Source organism: Diceros bicornis, chromosome 12 (assembly GCF_020826845.1).
Source record: "Diceros bicornis minor isolate mBicDic1 chromosome 12, mDicBic1.mat.cur, whole genome shotgun sequence".
NCBI classification, from domain to species: domain Eukaryota; kingdom Metazoa; phylum Chordata; class Mammalia; order Perissodactyla; family Rhinocerotidae; genus Diceros; species Diceros bicornis.
In genome coordinates this window covers 63178068-63192719 of record NC_080751.1, presented here as the reverse complement: position 1 = coordinate 63192719, position 14652 = coordinate 63178068, and positions in this window count along the sequence as shown.

Below are 14652 nucleotides of genomic sequence, written 5' to 3'. Positions count from 1 at the left end.
CTCTAGAGATTGGTGATGCTGTAAACATCCTATAATGCACAGGACTGTGCCCCTCAAGAAACAATTATCTGGCCCAAAATTTCAATAGTTCTAAATCAAGAAACTCTGATCTATCTATACTTCTATGTCATATCTATTTTGTTACTGTGTGTGGCCCAGAGTAACAAAAAATGTGTGTCTATAATTGCTATTATTCTGATGATTCCAGGGTGTGGCATATACTTCCAGGCTCCTATTATACATCCATTCCCCATTCTTCCTTAGTAGGACAGCTGGTTATACATAATGCAATGTGTCCCATTCGTTTCTGAGTTTTCTTGCCACAAGGGTGGTCACGTTGCACAATTCTGGCTAATGAACTGTCGGTAGAAGTCTTCCAGTAAAGCTGATATTTTCTGATAGAAAGGAATAATTCTAAAAGGCCGTCTCAGCTCCAGAGCTCCTGATAGGATTGGCTGAGGCCTCAGTTGTAACTTCATTATTGGTCACATTTTCTCTCCACCCAATTCTGCCTACCTCACTTTATTGATGTGTCTCCTGAAAGTAATCAACAATAAACCTTCTGCATGACCCTTTTTGTCTCAGAGTGTTTTCTAGATAACCAATCAAGATGGTTGGTTTCAGAAGGAGAAAAAGAGGAAGAGAGAGAGGCCTTGTTTCCTTCAATGTCACATACTAGATACACAAAATGGCACCCCCGCCCCGAAAAATAGCTTTAAAACTCCATTAAGTATTTAAAAATAAACACTTTCTTTCTTTAAATCCCTTGTTGATTTTGCAAGACAGTAAGGATTCCTTAGAAATCCAAAATAGAGTGAGGTAAGTGAATGCTGAGTAAGTGAAGCTAAGAAAAATGGCTTTTACTTCAGGGGAATCTGCCAAACCCTTGTGCCCATGAACTTCCATTTTGATGGCTGCATGTGGCTCAGGAGATAGGAAATAAATTCAAAGTCAGTTCAAGGTGTGAGTCAATTAGGGAGCACTCACACAAAGCTGTGACCTCAAAGAAACACAATTTTGTGTTAGGCTAAAACAAAAACACACCTACTGCACAGAAGGAGAGAGCAGGAAAATATACCATTTCAGTGTTGGCGTTGAGGGAAAAAATGTTTAACCTGAGAGTGTAAAATCATAAACAAGCTCTCAAAAGCAGAAAACTTCAAGTTATCCCTTATTGATAACGCTCCCAGGGAAGTGAAAGAAACAAATTCTCTCCCGAGGAACATGACTTCAACACAAACCTTCAAGAATTCCCAAAGATGAAGTTGCAAAGAATGTGAACTCACAGACAAAAGAGTGTGAGAAAAGAATATATCATGGCTAAGAATCAACAGCAACAACAGATAGTAGAATTGGTTCCACAAAACTCCAACCAGTCCACAATTGTTTAGTGAAAACATTTGGAACTATATATGGTCCAGAATTCAGAACTTTTTTGATATTTAGATATATAATAGAATCCATTTATGGTAAATTCCATAACCACCTGAATGGAGTCTGTAGCAAGACTACATAATCAAAAACACATGAAGTAGCAAAAACAGAACCTCTAAATAGTCTCATGGCAAAGCAGTTTGGATTTTGCTGTGAATGAGTGTCGTTTACCCTCTTGCTAAAAAGAAAATCATATTCTCAGAGCTTTTTGATGTCAGAATTTCAGATAGGGGATTTTGAAACTATATTGGGATATCAGATATGCCATGTAAAATAAGTATATTTAATATATTTTGGAAAATAAAAGAGAGGCTTAAAAATATGAGCAAGAAACAAGAGAGTGTGAAAGCATATTTGAAAAAATAATGAAATAGAACTTCTAGAAATAAAAAATAAATGATAGAAATTTAAAATACAATGGATGCCTTAAGCCAGAATATTAGACCCACTTAAAGAATGAATTAGTAAACTGGTTTTGCTCAGGAGGAGGGTAAACCAATAAAGACTTGGTTAAGTACTCATATTAAATGTCTAAAAATAGCTACAAAAATATAGCTACCAACTTAGTTGGGGGGGAGGGGAATGTAATGAGAAGAAGGAAAAATGAAAGAGAAATTCCATCAATACAAAAGAAGGCAAAAACAGGGGAGAAAAATCTTCTTCCAAACAAAACTGTAAAACTCAAACAAATAGCACAAAACAAGATGGTAGGTAAATCTAATTATAATATCAATTACCACAAATACAAATGGACCTTATTGGCTTTAGTCAAAAGAAAATGACTTTCAACCTATATTTTTTAAATTCCAACTAAGTGCTTTAAAAAAAAAAGAACCTTAATATATAAGAACAGAGTTTAAATTGAAAAGTTAGAAAAAGATATTCCAGACACCTGATAGCCTAAGTAAAGGTGGTATGGCTATATTAATATCAGCAACTGGGAACTCCAGCTTTTGGTAATGATGGAGTAACAGGTTCCAGACTTGCTTTCCCACTGAAAGCAATCAGACAACTGGACTAAATATATGAAACAACTATTTTCACACACTAGACAACTGGCAGAACAGGACCGGGACATACACAAGGTAAGCCTTGCTGGACCCTCCCTTTCTGCATGGAGGCACTTTCTGGGCAGCAACATATGGAAGGAGAGCCCAAGCAAGAACAGCAGGGTCACTGAGACGAAGAGACAGATCACTGAGATCTGGGAGGCTGAGGTGGCAGGAGGTTGCAGGGCACAGTAGAGGAAAGGAGGAAGCGGAGAAAGAGATCCAGAAATCTGCATGGGGGTTCCCTTGGGTCTTTTGCTAGATACCAAGCTGTGAACACGTGGGGTCATACTCCATGAGGCTGGGCAAAGAAGAGATGCCAGGTTGTGTGAGCTGAACAGAGACCTCACACGGCGGGGAGATGTTCCAGGTTCCACCTCTTGGTGGAACATGTAGACAGAAAATCAGTAAGGTTCTAGAAGACCTGAAGAACACCATCAAATATCTTGTCTCTATTGATATTCGTAGGACAATACACCAACAGTAGTGAAATACACATTCTTTTTGAGAGCATATGAAACATTAAACAAGAAAGATCATATGCAAATATAAATACATTTTAAAGGATTAAAATCATAGAGAGTATTTTCTCTGACTTCAGTGACTGGGTGGCCCAATTACTGGGAGTGGGAGGATGAGGGAGAATTGTTTGGATCCCAAACTGCAGTCTCAGTTTTCCAGGAGTGAGTCCAAAGAGGAGGTACATGCAATGACTAGTAAGTACCACTAGGGGGAAGTATTTGCTCATGAAACCAATGACCTGAACAATCAGTAACAGAGTCAGATTCAGGATATACCACGGGATTATCCCAAAATGTGGGAATTGAAATATTCCGATGAAGTATAAATTGAAAGATGCTTTTGCTGAATCTTCATGCCAGGGTTCCAGTTCAGCCACAGGATGACCACAACAGTCGACCCCCACCTGCTGTTTACTCAAGAGTTATGAGATTTCCTGGTCATCCTGATCAGAGACCTGATCATGGATCTCTGGCATGGGCTCAGAGGTCGGCTAGGTCTCTGAGCCATCTGCTTCGTTCACTTCATTCATTCTTTCTTCTCATCTCATGGGGCAGCACCATCCAGTTGCTGTTCGAGAAATCTCAAAGGACAGACATAGGGCTGACAGTTTTTTAATGAAATCTGGGAAGATTAAATCAGAACAATAAATGCAAGGCACCTAGCACATAGTAAAGGCCCAAGCAGTGAGTTCCCTCCATTCTTTTAGCCTTTTTCTTAACCAACCAGCCTCTTTGAATGTGCCCAGCCCAGTGCTGATGCTTCTGGTGATGGAAAGGATTATAAGATGTTCATTCCTCGAGCCACCCACTTGGAGAAGGACCCTGTAATTTGCATTAGAGCATTACTTCTCAAACTGCAGACCTTCTGATTCTGGCTGTGTAGTTTCTGCTGTGTTTGCTATCCACCTGCACCATTATTTGTTTAATATCTTTAAAATCAGCACATTTTTAAGATTTATTTTTAAAGGAAAATTTTTTCTCTTCTGCAAATGGAAAACTGGCATCACTTGCCATAAATATAAGATCAGTAGAAAAATAAACATTAAATAAATCAAGTCATTAGAAAGTGTAATAACAAATAATATACAGACCGCTACATCAAAGTATTCCTGAGTACCAGCAGTAAGCCTTACTGGTCCCCAGTAACTTTGATAAGTCATTTTAATACGTATAGTAGTTCCCCCTTATCCCTGGAGGATACATTCCAAGACCCCCCTGTGAATGCCTGAAACCGTGGATAGTACTGAATCCCACATATACTGTCTTTTTCCTACACATACATACCTATGATAATGTTTAATTTATAAATTAGGCACAGTGAGGGATTAACAACAATAACAATAAAATAGAACAATTATAATAATATACTGCAATCAAAGTTACGTGAATGTGGTCCCTCTCTCTCTCAAAATATCTTGTTGTGTGGTATTCACCCTTCTTCATCTTGTGATGATGTGAGATGACACAGTGCCTATGTGATGAAATGAAGTGAGGTGAATGACGTAAGCACTGTGACATAGCGTTCCAGGTGGGACAGAGGGATGGCGGGAGATTTCATCATACTACTCAGAACTACGCCTAATTTAAAACTTATGAATTATTTATTTCTGGAATTTTCCATTTAATATTGTTGGATCGGGGTTGACCATAGGTAACTGAAACTGTGGAAAGTGAAACTATGAATAAGGGAGGACTACTATATATACAAGGAGTTTAGTGACTTCAATTATCATAAAAAGCAGAAATATAGTTATAATTGAATATGCAAAGAAACTATATCTTCATCGTTCCCTAATAACTAACTTGATCTCTTTCACATGCCTCTATCTGGTAATTCAGTCCATTCCCATAAGTTAAAATCTCTCTGCAGATAACTCTGTCTCTGCTAAATGATCCCAATAAATTCTCAGCTTTCAGATGTCTCCTCTCTTCCTGTTTCCCTCCAAGCTGGCAGCTGGGTTATGGTAGAGGGCTATGGCTTTGGTGATCTTGTGTTGATGCCCATGTAGGCATGACATCCGTGAGGTGTGATCTGACCCTCTGCAGGAGTCTGGAGTTCGGACTGTCTGCGTCGAGGCTCAATGGCCCGACACTATGGTCCACGCTCTGACTTGGGCCTTGCGGTGCACTGACCCTCTCCAGATGTCCTCATTCCTTCTCCAGGACACTCGGTGCTCGACCGCTTTGCTCTCCCTCTTTCTCTCTTTTTGCCCACTAACCACTGGCTAAAAGGGTCTGGTTCTCCTTCCTCCTTCTTCCAGGCTGGTCGCAGGCCTCCTTATGTAAACTCCATATTTGTGTCTTCCAGCCTCAGATCTTGATAATTCAAAGATAGAGATAAAGAAATTTCTTGCTACTAAATCCTAGTTTTGATATAAAGTCAAAAGTTCACTCTTCTTTTCATTTCCCATTTTTTCTCTAATATGTATACTGTGTATATATCTCTGAGGTGAATGGATATCCTTGGCAGAGTGAGGAAAGATCAATTCAAGAAAATGCAAAAAAGAAAAGCAAACTAATATACATTAAAAAAATACTTATCGCATAGTTTTTGTCTTTTAGTAGCTTAAGCGGATCAGATATGTGTGATGTCTAATATTCATTTTAAGGAATATTGAGTTAACTGCTTTCTTAGAGAAAAGCTAGAATATTAATAACCATAATAATAATATTAATGAACATACACTGCATACTAATTATGCTTGTTGCATATAGCCAATGAAGAATATATATATATATATTTTTTTTAGATCATCTGTGCCAGTATTCTTTTTTTATTAAATTATTTTATTGAGGTCATATTGGCCTCTAACCATGTAAATTTCAGGTGTACATTATTATATTTCATTTTCTCTGTAGACTGCGTTGTGTTCACCACCAATAGTCTAGTTTTTATCCATCACCATACATATGTGCCCCTTTATGCCTTTTGCCCTCCCTCCACCCCTTTCCCCTCTGGTAACCACCCATCTGTTCTCTGTATCTATGTGTTTATCTTCCACACATGAGTGAAATAATATGGTATTTGTCTTTCTCTATGTGACTTATTTCACTTAGCATAATACCCTCAAGATCCATCCATGTTGTCCCAAATGGCACAATGTTGTCTTTTTTATGGCTGAGTAGTATTCCATTGTGTGTATATACCACATCTTCTTTATCCATTCATCCGTTGCTGGGCACTTGGGTTGCTTCCACATCTTTAGATAAATATCCAGTGGTGGAATAGCTGGATCATATGGTATTTCTATTGTTAATTTTTTGAGAACTCTCAATACTGTTTTCCATAATGGCTGCACCAGTTTTCATTCCCACCAGCAGTGTATGTGGATTCCCTTTACTTCACATCCTCTCCAACTTTTTAAAACAACATTTAGCAGTAGCAAAGAGGTTGTTTCAAGACTAGATATATTTGTGAATATAATATTCCACCATATTTTAAGAGTATGTATATATCATGGTACCTAGGAAGCAGCAGTCTCCATGCTTATGAATGATTTGATATTTCTGTTCTCCATTACCACTGCAGCAATCCAGTCCTCCCCCAGCCTACACCAACCTCTCAACTTTGCCAGAAGGAAAGTCTCCCTCCTGATCTGCGATGCTCTTAGTAAGCATCACCATGCAGCTGTGCCAGAAGTCACGATTCCAGAGAGCCAGAGCTGCGTGGTACACGTGGTCCTACAGTGTTTCCTCTACCATAGTAGTTTTTAACTGGGCTTGATTTTGCCTCCTACAGCACATTTGCAATGTCTAGAGACGTTTTGCTTGTCATGACTGGAAAGTTGCTGTTTATCTAAGGGATAGCGGCCAGGGATGTTGCTAAACATCCTGCAGCCCACAACAAAGGTAATATGTTGGTGTTGCCAAGGTTGAGACACTCAGGTCTGCTCTACAGAATGCAGAAGGAAGTATAAGAAGAAACTTTCAAGCCATTGGAAGACAGAAGTGGTCTTGTTGCTTTCAATGTTTGATCCCAATTTCTCTATCTGCAGTGACTCTTGGAGCCTCGTAACTGATAACTCTATATAGCATCTGTGCCTCTATGGAATGAGACACTGTCAATAAACGAGTGAGTGCATGAATTCTAATAAATAGATATTCCGTTTTAAGTATCCTTTCTTGAAGACTGTTGCCAGTGGGAGGAATCTGGTGAGGACCAGGCAGGGTCACATGTGGGAGTGGTGGTGAGAGGTGAAAAAAAAAAAAGGAAATTGGGTTAGAAATAACATTTCCTTTTTTATTTTTATTTTTTTTAATTTATTTGTCTCAGTAAAGCAAATATAATCCCTAAGGGATGTTGAAACTCCGGACAAATCTTAGCAAATCTTTTTTCTTTCTTCCCTCAAGCTCCCACCCTCCCTGCTGTCACTGTCACCTTCCTCCACTGCCACTTGCACCCCTCACCTGGGCACCTTGTCCCACCCTCCACCCCATCCCCCAATGGATGGGCAGGTGCTCTTCCTTAGCAAATCTTATTGCCACTATTAATTCGTTAAGATATTTACTGTCTCATAGCTTTTATGAGGATGAGAAAAGATTTGTAAAATTCCTTCCATGTTTTCCCAAACCTCATACTTTCAAAAGTTTCTAATCGACCCACAGAATATTCAAAGTGGATGTTATTCTGAGGTTCCATCATTGTATTTTTTTAAGTATGAAGGGAAGGAGGCCCATAATAGTACCATTTATTCCATTCCTGAAAACTAGTAAGCTAGTCTCCACCAGGACACTAATTTGGCTGTATGTCCATTTTTGCTCAAAGAAAGTTGAATGCAAAGAAGTGCATTTTTTATTTAAACTTTTTTATTTTGCAATAATTGTAGGTTCACATGCAGTTACAAGAGATAGTACAGAGAGGTCATGTGTACCTTCACCCACCTGGTGCATTTGTTTTAACAGTTTGAAAACCATTATCTGTTACGCCAATGCAATTGGATCACTTTCATTAATTGGATGCTGAGAGCTGCCCTACTTTTAAAACGAGGATCTCAAAGACCCAAATAGAAGAACACACTAAATTATATGTACATTAAGACTGGTATGTGATGCCCTTTTCTGACTTCTTTGTTTTGGGTGATTTGGAATATTGAGTGTTCGTCAAGGCACTGAAAGGCATAGAAAGTTTAGAACAAGAGTGTGCTTATCTTATGATGTGACACACTGTGAAACATCTTTGGAAATATTTTTGAAAATGAATGAATGAGGACATAAATCTATGATCATGAGGAAAGGACCGGGAGACTCCAGGACCCAACCATCAATCAGCTGAACTGGGGAGAAGGCTGTGTGCTCCTGTCTGGAGGACCTGCCTCATGTCAGTCAGACTTGTAGAGAGGAAACTTTATTTCATGTAGTTATACGGGGAATATTTGGTTTTGAGTCCATCTTAATTTCATCAAAAAGGGCCTTCTAGGAAGAGCCATAATTCAATTGTGCTAAAACCAACTAATAGTTGATGCTGAGGGGAAAATACAAGCCGTATAGGATATGTTACCCTAGATCAAAATTCATTCTTCATCTGAAGCCTACAGATTATAAATCAAGAATTAAACTTGGATCAGTAAATCCAAGGAAACGACACAAACCAGAGAATTAGCACAACTGAAACAGAAGCTTGTAAGGTAAACCTGCATAAATCAAAGGGCGAAATAATGATTTTTCTTGTCCTACAGAGCAAGAGAAATGAACTCTCTAAACCCCTCTCTGCAGATAAAAGTTCTGGCTTTTATATAGCTTGATATATTTATGTATGGAGGAAGCACTGCCTGAAATTAAGCAAAAAGAATGAAATATGGTAATGACCAGGCTAGAGAAGCAGCCCAGCACGCAGTTTCACAGTTGGGTCATTAACAAGAATGTTTGAGAAAACACTCCATTAGCATTCGGCTGCTCTTTGCCAAGGGATGGCAGGGGGTGAAATGCTTTCGGAATATGTGGAAGGTGTTAGTCAAAGCAGCTGCCCAGTAGAGAAGAGAAAGGTCTCCTACAGCTTCAGGATGAAGCCACTCTTCTTGACAGATTTTACCTTCCACATCACAAGAGCCCTCTGAGTATTTGCTCTGCATTGATCCCCACTTGGCTCAGGGAGTCTGGAGTCTTGAGGTTTTAGTGCTTTGGAATGTTAACATCACCTTTATAGTGTAATTTTCCCTCATTTTAGAAAATTTCTTAAATCTAATTTACTGCCCCCTGTTTTCACAATCCCCTTATTAAGACAGCCGGACCTTCAAATCATTCTGGTTTTATTGATTAAATGTTAAAAACCACGTGCGTAGAGAACTCGATTTTGTTTTGGTAAAATGGCACTGGCATAGCCAACCATATTGCTTAGTTTATTTGGTTTAATTGGAATGACATTAAAGAAAAGGCTTTAGTATATTCATGTAATGAACAGTAGGAAGCAGAGTCCCTCACACTGCTTCCCGTGTTGTATTTGATTTCTGATTCTGAGCTAATCTATGCAGAGAAGCATTGCTAAGATAAAATAGAAAATCTTGTATAACAGCACTAGGGTGGACCTGTGCATACCAGTGGGTGCAATGTTCTTTGTACAACTATCCAAAGGAGATAGTTGGGCATGTAACCTCTCATATACATATATGCTTGCACATCCAGATACAAATCCCTTACAGTGCCTGAAAACCAATTGCAGCTTGTTAATGATTCTTCTTTGATAAGTGGCTCATTTTGAGGCAAAGTATTCAAGTGCTGCAGGAACTTTCCCCAATTGCCTGTACTTACACCCATTCTAGAGACCTCTATAGTACTCAGAGTATATGAAGGAAATGTTTATTTGTTAAATTCATTCGTTTATTCCTCAAATATTTAATGAGTGATTTCTAGTGCTGACCACTGTTCCAGGAGATGAAGACACAGAAATGAACAAAATAGACAAAAAGTTGAACCCCAAATCAATTCAGTTTCCTGATTGGATCACTTTGGATTGAATGTCTCCCTAATAACCCTCCATTCTTATACAAGAGTTAAGTAATTCTTACCTTGGTTCTTAGGGTACCTTCTCACCCCAAACTCCAACAGGTTCTTTTACTTAGTGAAATTTTATCTTCTAGTTATGCCAACTTATAAGTTCTTATCATGGGAGGGAGATACACCCTTTATAATTTAGAAAAAGAATAAAATGCAAAAATTTAAGATATACTCAGTAATAGCTACATAAAAAAGATGGCATTATCTAGACAAAGGCTTGGGAAGAATAAGCAAAAAGAGGAGAGTGTTGGGCTGTGATCACAAAGTGTGACCAGCAGCATCTGTAGCACTTGGAGAATCATTAGAAATACAAATTCTCAGGCCCCACCTCAGACCTACTGAGTCAGAAACTCTGGGAGTGAAGCCCAACACTTTTGCTTTAAAAGACTACCTAGATGATTCTGATTCACCCTAGAGTTTGAGAATCGTTGGTATAGAGAGACATTGAAGTTTCTTTTATTTAAAAACATTTTAATGGTGTAGTTACATTATAGGTACAATTATTTTACAAAGCTTGCAGTGTTCCAGAGATGAGAGAGACCCATCAATTATTTAAGGCAGATCTACACTGACAAAATTGAATTGGTGACTAAGCCAGTAATTTGAATTTTTTTGGTTCAACAAGTTGTACTCTCTGAATTAGAAATGCTTAATCTTGGAGTCATTGGTCAACATTGGCCTAGGAGTCCAGACACAGCTGTTCACACATCTGTGTTCTTGGGCTGGTAAAACCTAGCCTCAAATTAGGCTGATCAAGGCTTAAGCTATGCATCCTGGTCCCCTGCCCGCTTGTTGATGGAATTAGAGCACTTTAGTCACTAAAAGAATAATCAAGCAGCTAACTAGATTTTGTACAACAACTTCCATGTGCTGGACACTCAGCCCAGTGCTGTTAGAGAGGAGGGGGTGGCTAGGACAGGGTGCCCCTGACCCAGAAGTCACAGGGAATTTTAGACTTTCCTCTGTAAACAAAAGCACTCACCACCCCAGGCTTTGTGTGGCTGGTGCTGAATGACCATTCAAAGGACAAGACATTGCAGTGGTCTGGGGCAATCAGGGACAGCTTCACAGAGGCCACGTTGGACAAGGGGTTGGAAGGAATATGAATGTGAGTATGGTGTGCGTGTAGGAAAATCCATGGCACGTTTAAAGGTGAGTTCTGCCTGCGTCATTTAGTAGTGGGAGAGAAGGTTGGAATTGATGTTTGAGCCAGATGGAAATGGACGTTGGATAGTATCCCATGGACAAGACAGGACCATTATAGGTTTTTCAGCAAGGGCAGGCTAAGGTGAAGATGGAGGTTTAAGATGTCGAGTTAAAAATAATTGAGTTAATCTAGACTTCCTAAAGCAGTCATGAGTCACCCAGGCTGCAAAATAGGTCCATTCTTCAGTAAAAGGGAAAAGGTGACAACAGCTAAGAAAACGGAGAACAGCAGGCATCCCAGTCAGAACCTGGCCCCAGAGTCAGAATGTACACGTGGACCGCTTGGAGATGAAAAATACTTTCCTTGGGCCATCTATCATCATTATCATCCATGGAGACAGCACCCCCAACTAGGGCACATTTCTCCTAAAGAGAGAGGCTGGGCCCTGGGGGTGCTGTGATGCCCAGCCCTCTTTGGACAGCCTCTCATGATTGACTGTCCTGGGCTCTGTGCCTCTCGAGGATGACTGTGCAGTAAGGCTGGGAGATGTAGAAGGCAGGGAGCACTTACTACTCAGTCAGAAGCAGAAATGTGCATGCAAAGACTCCAAGTCACGATGAAATGCTTGCTTATCTCCTTTATTCAACTGTGAGCTCCTTGAAGGTAGAATCAGCTTCCTAAGCGTGTGATCTTTAGTGTCAATCACAAGCCCAGCACACATTTGACTCTCAGTTAATGTTTGTTGAAAGAACGTACGAGTCTAACAGTTGGCAAATAGAATGTTTCCCCCCTTTCTCTGTGCTTAAATCAGAATCTTTAAGAACCAGAAGTGTTCTTAAAGCTAATCCGAACACTTGATGTGAAAGTGGGGAGACTGAGGACAAGAGAGGGATAATTGCCTGCATAAAGTCTCCAATAAATTAGTAGGGGTTGTAAATTAGTATTATACTAATAATGTGTTGTCTCCTATAACAGATGGACTTCTAAAGGACTTTTTCAAATGGAAGATCCAGTAAGAATTACCTCTTCCAGATCCCTGGTAATTATCATCTTATCAGTGAAGCCTTCTATGATCATCCTATTTAAAATAACATACTCCTTCTGGCACAAAAACAGACACATAGATCAATGGAACAGAATAGAGAGCCCAGAAATAAGCCCGTGCATATATGGTCAATCTATGACAAAGGAAGCAAGAATATACAATGGAGAAAAGACAGTCTTTTCAATAAATGCTGTTGGGAAAACTGGACAGCTATATGTGAAAGAATGAAACTGGACCACTCTGTTACACCACATACAAAAATAAATTCAAAATGGCTCAAAGATTTGAATGTAAGACCTGAAACCATAAAACTCCTAGAAGAAAACATAGGCAGTATGCTCTTTGGCATCAATCCTAGTAATATCTTTTTATTCCTGTCTCCTCAGGCATGAACAACAAAAGCAAAAATAAACAAATGTGACTACATCACACTAAAAAGCTTTTGCACAGTAATGGAAACCAGCAACAAAATGAAAAGGCAACCTACTGAATGGGAGAAGATATTTGCAAATCATATATCTGATGAGGGGTTAACATCTAAAATATATAAAGAACATATACAATTTAATATCAAAAAAGCAAACAACTTGATTAAAAAATTGGCAGAAGATCTGAATCAACATTTTTCCAAAGAAGGCACACAGATGACCAACAGGCAAATGAAAAGATGCTCAACATCACTAATCATCAGGGAAATGCAAAACAAAACCACAATGAAATATCACACCAGTAAGAAATGAAACGTCACACCAGTAAGAATGGCTATTATCAAAAAGACAAAAAATGGGGCCGGCCCAATGATGTAGTGGTTAAGTTCGCATGCTCTGCTTCAGCAGCCTAGGTTTGCAGGTTCGGATCCCAGGCACGACCTATACTACTCATCAAGCCATGTTGTGACAGTGACACAAATACAAAAACAGAGGAAGACTGGCACAGATGTTAGCTCAGGGACAATCTTCCTCAAGCAAAAATAGGAAGATTAGCAACAGATGTTAATTCAGGGCCAATTTTCCTCACCAAAAAGAAGAAAAAGAAAAGATCCAAAATAACAAGTGTTGGAGAGGACATGGAGAAAAGGGAACTCTTGTGCACTTTTGGTGGGAATGTAAATTGGTGCAGCTACTATGGAAAACAGTATGGAGGCTCCCCAAAAATTAAAAATATAACTACCATATGATTCAGCAATTCCACTTCTGAGTATTTATCCAAAGGAAACAAAAATACTAATTCAAAAAGATATATGCATGCCCATGTTCATTTCAGCTTTATTTACAATAGCCAAGATATGTAAGCAACCTAAGGGTCCATCAGTAGAAGAATGGATAAAGAAGATGTAGTATATATACATACAATGGAATATTATTCAGCCACAAAAAAGAATGAAATCTTGCCATTTGTGACAACATGGATGGACCTAGAGGGGGTTATGCTACGTGAAATGTCAGACAGAGAAAGACCATTATCACATGATTTCACTTATATGTGGAATCTAAAAAACAAAACAAATAAGAAGACAGAAACAGACTAATAGAAAAAGGAAGGAAACTGGTGGTTGCCAGAGGGGTGGGAGGTTGGTGGGCAGGTGAAATAGGTGAAAGGGATTAAGAGGTACAAACTTCCTGTTATAAAATAAATAAGTCATGGGGAGGTAATGTACAGCATAGGGAATATAGTCAATAATATTGTAATAACTTTGTATGGTGACAGATGGTAACTAGACTTATCTTGGTTATCATTTTGTAAGGTATATAAATATCAAATCACTATGATGTACACCTGAAACTAATAGGATATTGTATGTCAATTATACCTCAATAAAAAAGATTTGAAAAAGTAAACAAAGTGTAATAAAATAACACACCCCTTCCTCTACACTCCCTGACTCCCACCTCACAACCTGGCATTCCTTCCCTCCCTCCCCTCGTCCACTCTACTCCATTTTTCTCCATAGCACTTATCGCTACCTGATATTCCACATGTTTTATGTGTTTATACTTCTCTTGTGTGCCCCAGCCCCCAAGAATGTGATCTCCATGAGGGTGGAGGTTTTGGCCATTTTAATCAGTTCTATCTCTATTACTTAAAACACACCTGGTACATATCAGGCATTCAATACACATTTGATGAATGAATGAAGAAATTAATTTTCTAGAATGCAAACACATTCCCTAAGAATCTTGGTCAATTATAATTTATTTCTTTACATGATGGAGTGATTATACCATGACAGTAATTCCTGGAGAGGCAGGAGGCTCTGACCAAGAACCCTCCAGCTGCAGGTGTCCAGGACAGCTCTAGGACCTGTGCCTGGCCAGGCTCCGTGCAATGGAGCAGAAGAAACCCAAGTATACCTGACACTCTAATGTTGTTTGCATGAATGTTGCTCCTACTTAGCTGAGGGAACCTTGAGGACAGAACTGCCTGTATTCCTTGCTGAACCCCTAAGACATAGTAGGGCCTGACAAA